Consider the following 11,621-nt stretch of genomic DNA (forward strand, 5'->3'; position numbering starts at 1 on the left):
GAGATCTAGTGTAATAAAAGGTGTGTTTTTCCCGTTATGAACTCGGTCATGCTTTTGTGTATGCAAATATCGGAACACTCATCATGCTGAATGGCTGTAACATGCACATTGACAAAATAAAATTGAAACTACGCTAAATCAGAAGAACTTACCGGTCCAGCAAGCGCACAAGTGAAGAAGGCCATGGCCAAGATCAAAATAACAACACTCTTCATCGCAGCTAAAACAGAGATCACAAAGGTAATCAGAGTTATCTTAAAATAAATCACGTTATCGTTAACAGCTGACTATAGTTTGTTTTCTGTTGTAGGTAGTACAAGATTCTTTAGCTTGCACTCGTTAAAGTAAAAAGTGATAACAATTCAAAGTCTTGCAAATAGTAGACGAAGGGGTTTTAATGCAACTAGAAGGAGAAAATCATGTAGCAAACGTATAATTAACACAGATCCTGTTAAGGACTAAACTTGAAAAGCCTTTTTTTACCTGTAGTTTTATGGTTTTTTTGTTTATTTTTTATTTTTGCGCTTACCTAGACTAACCTGGTCACTGAGGTTTTGAAACGAACTTGGCCGAGACATGGAGGTTAATCGGTCACTAATTCAGTACTAGTAAACGAGAAAAAAAGAACAAAAATTATGGTGACAATATTATACCTTTGGTTTACGTTGCTTGCCAAGATCGGACCAGTCTTTGTGGTACGTGCACAGTGACTTCACAAGAATATAACGATATTAATAAAGTTTCACCTTTAAATAGTTTTCTGTCCTTAAAGGTGTCAAGTGTCTATAACATGACTTAGCAAAATATCGTCATTAAGATCGGGACAGTGTCAACAAAAAAATTGATGGGTCTGTACCAGGAATCAAATTTAAGAGGTTACAGATCATTAGCCAAAGCATGACGCAATAATTGCCTTGGCCACAACTTCACTGATCAACTAAGAAACATACTTGCGGAAGTATTTTTTGCTATATTATGTATGAAGTGCTTCCTACAAAGTACGCGGCATACTAATATACAACGCACATACTGAACAAATTCCGAAACATTCGTTTCTTGGTAGCGATTTGCTTCCGCAAGGAACGTTTCAGTTTTCCATATGTGTGTGTATGAATGGACATTTTCGGAACCTTCATAAAGAAAATAATCCGGCGATATTTCTACAACGTTTCCTATTTTGCGGGGGCGTTAACTGTAACTATTAATAGGGTTAATTTTATAACGGACTTACGTCAACTTACGTCAACTTCCCTGATCAACTAAGAAACATACTTTTTTTTTTGCTATATCATGTATGAAGTGTTTCCTACAAAGTACGCGGCATACTAATATGCAACGCACATACTGAACAAATTCCGAAATATTGATATCAGAAGACGAGAAAGACGGCCGACAGAATTAATAGCACCATGCAGGACTTTCAGTCATGCCTGTCAGGTTAACGTTTTGTAGGTCTTGTTGCGAGGGTAATCGCTATTAGTATGAATTTTCAAATATCTATTGATCACATAACCTGGCAACCTTTCTATTAAAGAATAAGCACTTGATAGCTCTTTAAGTTTGCGGTATTTTTTTCATTTAAAGAATTCATTTAAAATTATGGGCACTCGGTTGCAATAATGACACCACAAACACTGGCTGTTCAACCAAATATATTTAACTTTAATTTTCTCGTAATTTGGAGCTAATCAACCTTTAGTTCACCTTTTCAAAATTCAAAAAAGAAAGTAAATGCGAGATCTCGAAACTTGAATGTCACCATCAAAATTCACAAAATTACAGGCTCATGGACTAAAATTTAAAAATATATATATATATATATATAACCGAATATTAAAAAACGTATATATAAGAGAATTATGAAATTCAAAAAACTAAGCTTTATATAATATATATATTTCGCCAAGCCTAAAAGCGGAGCTCCACAATTCCTTTTTAATATCATTTATATACATGCTACTCTGCTTATTGTTTGAACGCATTGCTGAATTCCGATGACGTTCGAAGGACATAAAACACTTGAGGATGAAAAAATTACGCTTTCTCTCAAATATTTCTCCTATGGAAACTATTAATGCACTTGTGTAAAGTTTTAAACGCGTACAATAAAGAAAATTTGGCTACAACGTAATGTTTTCCACGCGTGCAATTTGGACACTCGGATAAAAAAAAATTTTATTTGAAAAGTTATTACTATGTAAATATTCCTCGTACAGAAATATTTATAGTCTCATAATAAATGTTACAAGAGAAGAAATAAAGGAAAAATAATGTTTGGTTATGGCTTGTTCTGTCGCACTTTGTAATAATCATCGCACTTTGTGATACCTGTCGCACTTTGTAATAAAACTGTCACACTTTGTAATAACAGTTGTCGCACTTTGTAATAAAATAGCTGTCACACTTTGTAATAACAAGTTGTCGCACTTTGTAATAAATTCAGCTATCGCACTTTGTAATAACTAGTAATAGTTTTCACTAGAGCTGCCCCCGCTTTTCAAGATCTGTTTAACACCTGTATTTGGTTTTTACTGGATATAAATACTGTGCATACGAATGTTAAAAAAGATACGTTTGAATATTTATTGAAGTTAACATCCATGTAACTGGTTAGCATATTTCTCTGTAAATTTGACATTGAAATCTATTACAGTCATACAGTTTTGTTTTGTGAAACAGAAACGTATTGTATGTATAATTATGTGAACTCGTGGTTTGAAAGGCTGCTAAAGATGCAGAAGATGGCGAAACGTGACTTCGTGGTTGCAAGACCTTGACACGCTGCTAGAAGATGGCAAAACGCGACCTCGTGATTGAAGTGCTGCTAAATGATGGCGAAATGCGAACTCGTGGTTGCAAGACCTTGAAACACTGCTAGAAAGAACTTGAAATGCTGCTTGAGGACGACGAAACGCAAACTCTTGCTCGCAAGACCGTCAAACGCTGTTCGAAGACCTCGTGGTTGCAGAATGACAGCTACCCGACAGCACCTTGCGCGGTTGCTGAAATATTACCCGAGACGACCGTGGGCGCCTAGTTTGATCAAATCGAGACTTTTTTCGCATACTAACAAATTTACTTACAGTACTTACTTTCTTACATTTTGAAATTCCTTATATGTATACACGCGGGAAATCCTAGGGTGCTTCCTCAGAGGCCAAAACCCTGCGGGGGCAACAAATTGTCGCACTTTGTAATAAGCTTTTAAATTTCCTTTGAATAATAATAGAGACATGCAAAAATTATTGATAAAAATCGACGTTTCGGTGTCTTCATGACGCCATTGTCAAGGAGAAATAAAAAATTACAGAGTCTGCGGCAAGGTGTAACAATAAATTAGCATATGGTGTTTAAGGCTAATTAAGTAAATACTTTTGCGCGAATAGAGTCGTTTTGCACGTTCAGAGTGGGTTTTAGGTCTCTGATGAAAAGCATTTCGCGCAAAAGTATTTACTTAATTAGCCTTAAACACTATATGCTAATTTATTGTTACACCTTGCCGCAGACTCTGTAATTTTTTATTTCTTCTTGACAATGGCGTCATGAAGACACCGAAACGTCGATTTTTATCGTTAATTTTTGCATGTCTCTGCATTACAAAATCTTTATTGATAAGAATAAGATATTTGGTAGAAATTATGAGTTGACTAATCTTCCAGGGCACAAATACATTCTTCCTTGATATTGTGCTCTGCAAGCTCAACTGAGGCGAAAAAAAAAAGAGGAAAAAAAGAAAAGGAAAAAATTTTTAGTGCGCAGCACGTCTGCGAACTCTAACAGTTGTAAAACGCACCGCACCTACGCTAGCGGATTTACATGTTGGAAATAGGCGAAAAGGTGTGCAAAGTGTTACATATTGTGTGCTTGACATAATTCTGGGGCCCACAGTTTTAGCTAAAACACCTTTTCGCCTGTTTCCTACATGTAAATCCGCCAGCGTAGGTGCGGTTTTACGTAATGTAAAATTTATTTTAGTCTTTTATGTACGTACATATACAGGTCACTTATGTTGTATTGTAAAACTCCCTGACGAAGTGTGCGTTAGTCACACGAAACGCATAGGAGAAAATAAATCGTTTTACAACTGTAAGAGTTCGCAGACGTGCTGCTCACTAGTTTTATCTAAAAAAAAAGGTTTCTTTTTCATACCCTCAGTTTAGTATGCAAAGTAAAATATCAAAGAAGAACGTATTTGTGCCCTGGGTGATCAGTGAATTCACTTATTTTCCACATAACATCGTATTCACAAGTACAGGTACAGTACAGGAACAAGTAGCGAGTCACTCGAAGTCTTCATCTCCCATCTCCCTTACTAACCATTGGACTCAACCCTCCGCGCATCTTTTTATTTTAACCAGGAGTTATCTCTCCTCTGTTCACTTATTGCATTCCATCATTGCTAAGCCAGCTGTATAATCTCCAAAATAGCAATAGCGAGAAGCGTGGAGGAGAACGCGTTTCTTTTTTTTTTTTTTTTCGCCTCAGTTGAGCTTGCAGAACAAAGTATCAAGGAAGAATGTATTTGTGCCCTGGGAGATTAGTCAAGTCATAATTTCTACCAAATATCTTATTCAAAGGAAATTTAAAAGCTTACTACAAAGTGCGACAATTTGTTATTACAAAGTGCGACAGCTGAATTTATTACAATATGCGACAACTTGTTATTACAAAGTGTGACAGCTATTTTATTACAAAGTGCGACAAGTGTTATAACAAAGTGCGATAGGTATTACAAAGTGTGACAGTTTAATTACAATGTGCGATGATTATTACAAAGTGCGACAGAACATGGCTCGATATATTTGAACGTTTACTTTAAAATTAGGGCGTACTGTTTACAAATATGCGCTAAGAATGAATTACACGAGTCGAGAACAAAAAACTCTAGGAATATTTCTCCTAAAGGAATAATTCTAGTCCCTAACTAAAATTTAAGAAAAGAATACAGGAAAAATTATGTTTGGTTAAGGTTGTGGCCTGAAATATTTCAGCGAGCGCTTAAAATTAGAGCGTGTTTACAAAACTTATGCGCTGTGAATTGCGAATGAATTAGAGAAGTCTAGCACAAAATGTTTAAAACAATTCATAACTCTGTGAATATTTCTCCTACAGAAATAATTCTACTCTCTAACAAACGGAGAATACAGGAAAAATAATGTTTAGTTGTGGTCCGAAATATTTCAGTGAGCGCTTAAAGTTAGAGCAAGTTTACAAAACTAATATGCGCTGCGAATTGCGAATGAATTACACAAGTCCAATACAAAATGCTCAAAACAATTCATAACTCTGTGAATATCTCTCCTACAGAAATAATTCTAGTCTCTAAGTAAACGTTAACAAACGGAAAATACAGGAAAAATGATATTTGTTTGTGGTCCGAAATATTTCAGTGAGCGCTTAAAATTAGAGCGTGTTTACAAAACTTATGCGCTGAGAATGGCGAATGAATTACAGAAGTCCAACACAAAATGTTCAAAACAATTCATAACTCTGTGAATATTTCTCCTACAGAAATAATTCTAGTCCTCAAGTAAACGTTAACACACGGAGAATACAGGAAAAATAATGTTTGGTTGTGGTCCGAAATATTTCAATGAGCGCTTAAAATTAGAGCGTGTTTACAACACTTAAGCGCTGTGAATTGCGGATGAATTACACAAGTCCAGGACAAAATGTTCAAAACAATTCATAACTCTGTGAACATTTCTCCTACAGAAATAATTCTAGAGCGCTTACCATTTGAATGGAATTTTCGGTAGTTTTTTCTGGACAAAAGGAACTGCACTTTTTCGCACTAAGGAAACGGAGCGGATTGAACCGTATCATTTGATGGGAAATTTCGGATGCCAGTGGACCGGGGTCTGGGTACGTATCAACAAGAAACATGGCGGCTGAACTTCCCGTCATGTTATACGTTTTAGCGGACGACTTGGAAAATAATTTTTTTGTAGAAGAAGACGACGATTTCATCGTTTTGTCTTCTGCTGCATACATATTTGCAAGAAAAAATTTAAATCGAATCTTTGGATATTTTGAGCAAACGATAGCAACGTATTCTCTGGATGAATTTAAAGGTCATTGTCGTATGCAGAGGGCAACATGTCACGGCTACGGGAAATATAACTGCTGGAAACCCATTCGGAAGACATGTCATCGACCAAAGAAACAAATTTTAATTTACCTTTGTTGTATGGCGAATCAGGAGAGCGTACGACTTGTTGCTAATAGATTTAACATTACATTTAGACACACATTGCATCGATAAACGTTTTGGAAATCTGTCGCCATCTTTCAGATCTTTAGCGTTCTTTCTCGGAAGTATGACCGTGAAGAGCCTGGCACTGGTAATTTGAATAAATGGTACAGAAATTTCCGGGAATTCCGGTAAGAGCGAGAAAGAGGGAATACCTCGAAAGGTATTACCTTTTTTCCGAAAACATTCCACCGGGATGAACCGTTCCATTTGAATTATCCCCGGAATTACCGAAAATTCCATTCAAATGGTAAGCGCTCCTAGTCTCTAAATAAATGTTAACAAACGGAAAATACAGGAAAAATAATTTTTAGTTGTGGCCCGAAATATTTCAGTAAGCGCTTTAATTTAAAATTAGAGCATGTTTACAAAACTTATGCGCTGCGAATGGCGAATGAATTAGAGAAGCCCAACACAAAATGTTTAAAACAATTTATAACTCTGTGAATATTTCACTAGCTGAAATAATTCTAGTCTCTTAGTAAACGCTAACAAAGGGAGAATACAGAAAAAATGTTTGTTTCTGGTCCGAAATATTTCAGCGAGCGCTTAAAATTAGAGCGTGTTTACAAAACTTATGCGCTTAGAATGGCAAATGAATAAGAGAAGTCCAACACAAAATGTTCAATACAACACATAAACTCTGTAAATGTTTCTCCTAGAGAAGTTCATAAGTAAACGTTAACAAAAGGAGAGTACAGGAAAAATAATGTTTGGTTGTGGTCCGAAATATTTCAACGTTTACTACGTTTTTACAAATGAGCGCCGCGAACGAATTACACAAGTCCAACACAAAACATAACTCTGTGAATAGCTCTGTAAATGTTCAAAATCAATTTATCCACGAACATTTGTCGTATGGCAACGATTTAAGTATTTGTGTATAATTTGAAGTATGTTAAATATGGAAAATTACCGACAGTTGCCTGCAAAATTGAATTCAATTTCCATGCGACCTGGAGTTGCTTACTCATCCAGCTCACCACATGCTTGTTTTCAACTGACATTTCGCCTGTTTGTTCGTCGCTCTCGGGCTTCAAATTTGCTTATTAGTCGCCTGCTTTCTCGACATATGTAGTTTGACAACATATTCAATGCATACAAGAAATAACTGTTCTTCAAAATTCGTTTGTTTTTCTAAAAGAAGTAAGCCATCCCACTTCCCGCTGAAAAAACGCGCGTTGCCGCACAGGTTGAGTGTGACATTTCACGGTGGCTTCCATAGAGAGGCGGACGTTCGTAGGGACGGTCGGACAGTGACGTCATAACCAAATTCGCGCGCCCGCCTCCGGCATGCGGAGCTCCGCTATTACCACAATCCAGTTGACTATTTTCTCTCTGGAAAGTATGCATACATTTTATTCCATATAATTTCTTCACATATTTTTACAATTCTATATAATTATACATAGTTTACACATAAATTTGTTGTGGAGTAAGGAAATTCAGCCATCTTTCGTGTAAACAAGTCTGCGACTGTTCAACTAATATTACTACGTACAACTCACGGTTAAATGGAAGTTCAATAAAAATACGGTGAGGATAATATCTTTCCATCTTGGAAGCCACAACATACAGATTCAGCAATGTATCTCCAAAGAGATTGCAGTTCAGTTATACATCAAGAAGATATAAACATGAAAAAATCTGCTATCCTTATAACTATCAAGAGCGTTTGTTGCGCGTTTTTCAGACAATCGCTGCAGGGAATTTCAGATACTAGTGACAATGTACTTGCAGCGGTTCGGGTAGAGCGACAGGTTTGTCAAGTTCTGTTCGATCGACTCTTCATACATCCTTGGAGACCCAGGGTCACTCAGTCGGGAACGGGCGAAATGGCGCAACGAAAGGTTTCGTCTCGCCATTTCGCCCGACCCCGACTACCTGCCCCTGGGTCTCAGAGGATGCTCTTCACACAAAAAACGTAGACATTGCTTCAGCGCTTGACGATAGTTTGTGCTGAAAGTGAAAAGGATTACGGGATTAAATGCACCACTCACAACAGGAAGAAAGTAGAAGCAAGTGATGAAAAGCATTTCACGCACGTGCATTTCAAAATAGTGTAGGAGAAATATAACGACGTAGGATGGAGTCCAACAGACGACAAAAACAAAATTGATGGATATCAAGATCTTTATTACTCGTCGACTCTGTTCAGCTCTCCTTGTGTTAAGGACGGTGCCTACTATTGTTACTGCGCATACGTTCTGCGCATCTCGAGATACTCGGGTTTCCTATGGGTGGTGCCTACTAATACAGGGATAATTTTGCGCGGTTTAAAACTATACGGAGAAAGCAGAACTTAACAAATGCTTTTGGTATCTCAAAGGAAAATTAGGGGTAACCATGCATTTTTCAGAGAGAATTAAGCTTCAATTTAGGAAAAAAATCGCATACATTGCTTTATATTTTGGCGCTTTTTAGAGATATTATTGCTTAATTATCTCTGAAAAATGCGTGGTTACCCCCAATTTTCTTTTTGGATTCCAGGAGGCCTTGCTAAGATCTGTTTTTCCCGCATAGTCATAAGCCGCACAAAAATATTTCGGTATTAGTAGGCACCGTCCTTAATTTGGCTGTTGTTTTGGATCACCGGATTTGTTCGTCGCAAGGCTTTAATGATACAAAAACTGAGAATCGTAATGATGAGGAGAGGAACAAAGTAATATAAAACAAAAAACGATATGTCGAGTGCGAACATTGCTAGGCTGCTCATGTCAGTAGTGCAAAAATATGGTCTTTCAACGTCTGTTGCCATTCTTGATATATACGACCCGGGAATACCGATTCCAAACGCTAAAATCCACGTGATGGAAATAGAAATCGCCCTGTTTTTTCTTGTTATCGTTTTTGCTTTCATGGCCAGCACAATAGCGATGTATCTGTCCACAGAAATGAGTACAAGGCTTGCAATCGATCCTGTGTACGAAACATATGTTACGAACATACTAAGTTTGCACAAAAAAGTGGGGTCATTGAAGGTTCAAATACAGAATATCTGCTTCGTGAGTACAGTGCCCAATAAATAACAACTGAAATTGCATCGGAGACCGCCATGCTTGTGATAAAGTAGTTTGTGCTGGTCCGAAGGTTTTGTGTTTTTAGAAAAGCCATACAAACTGAAGCTCATTTGTTAACTGTCATGTTAATTGTCATATTAAACGCCATCTAAGAATTAGAGACATTTGTATGGAATTTGGGCGACTTTTGACAGGTCACAGCCTGGTTACTGCACAATGAAACAAAACCAAACTTGGTAAACTAGGGCCCTGTCCCTTTATGGACTTCGGAACGGGCAACAGAGAGCTTGCCCGCAGGTTACTGTAAAGGCGCCTACTTATGCAGGGTGCAAAATCCTCACTTGTAGTTTATTTTGTTGTTTGTTGCAGACTCCCAAGCAAGGAGCAGACAACAGTCTTTATGTAGCCTTATCACCTGAGCTGGCAGGTACTGGAGGGCAATACTTTGTTAATTGGATGAATCTTACAGAGAGAATGTCCAGAGAAGACTCTGGAAAGTCAGTCGTTAGCTCACTGGAATTCCGGAATGAAGTATTGAGAATTGTCCTTGAAGAAACAAGATTACAGGCTATTCATAAAGTATATACATTATAATTGATGTGATATACATTGTTAAACAAAATCAAAATATATAGGTTTCTTAATGAAATTAAAAGTTAGAAAGGCGGAGTAAGAGTTTAACTCCCTTGCGGACTGGTGGGTTTTCGTAGTATTGTTATTGTATGTCTGCAGTACAGTGTCCACAATTTGTCATGTCGAAGAAAGTCGTTTAGAGCGCTCCTCATTCATCCGACCTGATTTGAGAAACCAGGGGCCAATTGTTAACAGGCTATTTTCAGGGGACAATACTTAGGAGTTATTTTAACGTAGAAGTGTGCTTCGTCAATCTAATTCGCAGAAGTTTCTAGTTCCGCCTCAGTAGCAACGACATTGTGAAATCACCCAAAGACCAAAGTTACTTCTTTTTGCGAAGATTCCCTGTAATTAGATATCTGTCCTTTGCTTGTTTGTTTGGTTTAGTTTCACTAGATCGTTAACCTCAGTTACCAGACAAAAAAATGTTAGAGAGCAGGGATGGCGTAGAGGTGAGCGCACTCTCCTCCCACCAATGTGGCCCAGGTTCGATTCCCGAACTCAGCGTCATTTGTGGGTTGAGTTTGTTGTTGGTTCTCGCCTTGCAATTGCTTCAAGAGGTTTTTCTTCGGGTATTCCGGTTTTCCCCTCTCTTTAAAACCAACACTTCTAAATTCCAGTTCGATCTAGGAAGTGTCCATAATTAGTGCTCTGCGCTAAATACATTGACAGTTACAGAAAGGGATTTATTTTATTCATTTATCACACGTGGACCGCTGCATTGAGCACTTCGCGGCATTCCGCTAATTAACGACAAAATCAACATTGTTTGGCTCGTATTTGTTTGTTTTATTCTTTTACAGTTACTTGGTACATGGCTGTTTATATATTGGTAGCCCTGATTGATTATTTATTAATTAAAGCGCTTCTAGTACATTTTAATTGTGCAAGACATTCAATTCTCGCTGGTGAGAAAGCCTAGCTTTCATAATTTGTATACTATTACACTAGTGCGGCTTGCAGAACGTTTTAAAACAATTACAACGACAGCGTCGGCATACAAAACCTTCACCACAAGGTGGGTAATGGGTATTACACAAGCTTTGTACATTCACTTTGAAACAAAGCGGCTCCTTCAAACATAAATCGCAGCTAGCATACGGGTCTGGAAGATTGAAAAAGACAACAGTTTTCAGTGATCGAATACTATCAACATTTATAAATTATTGTTTAGTAACTTGTTCTTTAATTAACATAATTGATATCACCATCATCATCATCATTATCATTATTATTATTATTATTATTATTATTATTATTATTATTATTATTATTATTACCGTATGTTCTTACGTTTTCTTCAGTGGATTGTTAGCATTAATTCAGAAAGTTTCGTAAATGTCAGGACCAAATAAAAAAACTTAAGAAGTAAATAAAATGAGACAAATGAACCACAGATATAAGTTCGAGCACACGTTTCTGCATCCAAATATTTCACACAATATAAAAGACGTCTAAAAACTACGAGAGGCTCAGGCCTGCTGGTTGCCTTAAGCCGTGATCTAAGCCTGATACTTCGTTTAAATAACCTGCCCTTCGTCATATAAAAGTAAAGCACCTTACCTATGCGGGGTTCGAGCTGTAGAAACACAAGAGAAAGCAAAATATGTTATTAATACCTTGCACATGTAAACCTGTTAAACTGAATTACTCATGAGCTGTCGTGGATACAGATCAAGCAAGGAATGGTTTTGGTTTTCCCCAGTGTAATTAGT

At 37.2% G+C, this 11,621-nt stretch overlaps 1 long non-coding RNA gene across 1 annotated transcript in view; it reads right to left on the reverse strand.

The window, feature by feature from the left end:
* Positions 1-712, reverse strand: part of LOC146477888 (uncharacterized) — a 3,480-nt gene extending 2,768 nt beyond the window's left edge. The window contains exons 1-2 of the long non-coding RNA XR_014865290.1: positions 654-712; positions 153-220 (exon numbers count right to left, since the gene is read on the reverse strand). This is a non-coding gene — a long non-coding RNA (uncharacterized LOC146477888). The remainder of the gene's footprint in view (positions 1-152; positions 221-653) is intronic.
* Between the last annotated feature and the right edge of the window lie 10,909 nt (positions 713-11,621).

Source organism: Pavona decussata, unplaced genomic scaffold, assembly GCF_977016875.1.
Source record: "Pavona decussata unplaced genomic scaffold, jaPavDecu1.1 SCAFFOLD_68, whole genome shotgun sequence".
Lineage (NCBI taxonomy): Eukaryota > Metazoa > Cnidaria > Anthozoa > Scleractinia > Agariciidae > Pavona > Pavona decussata.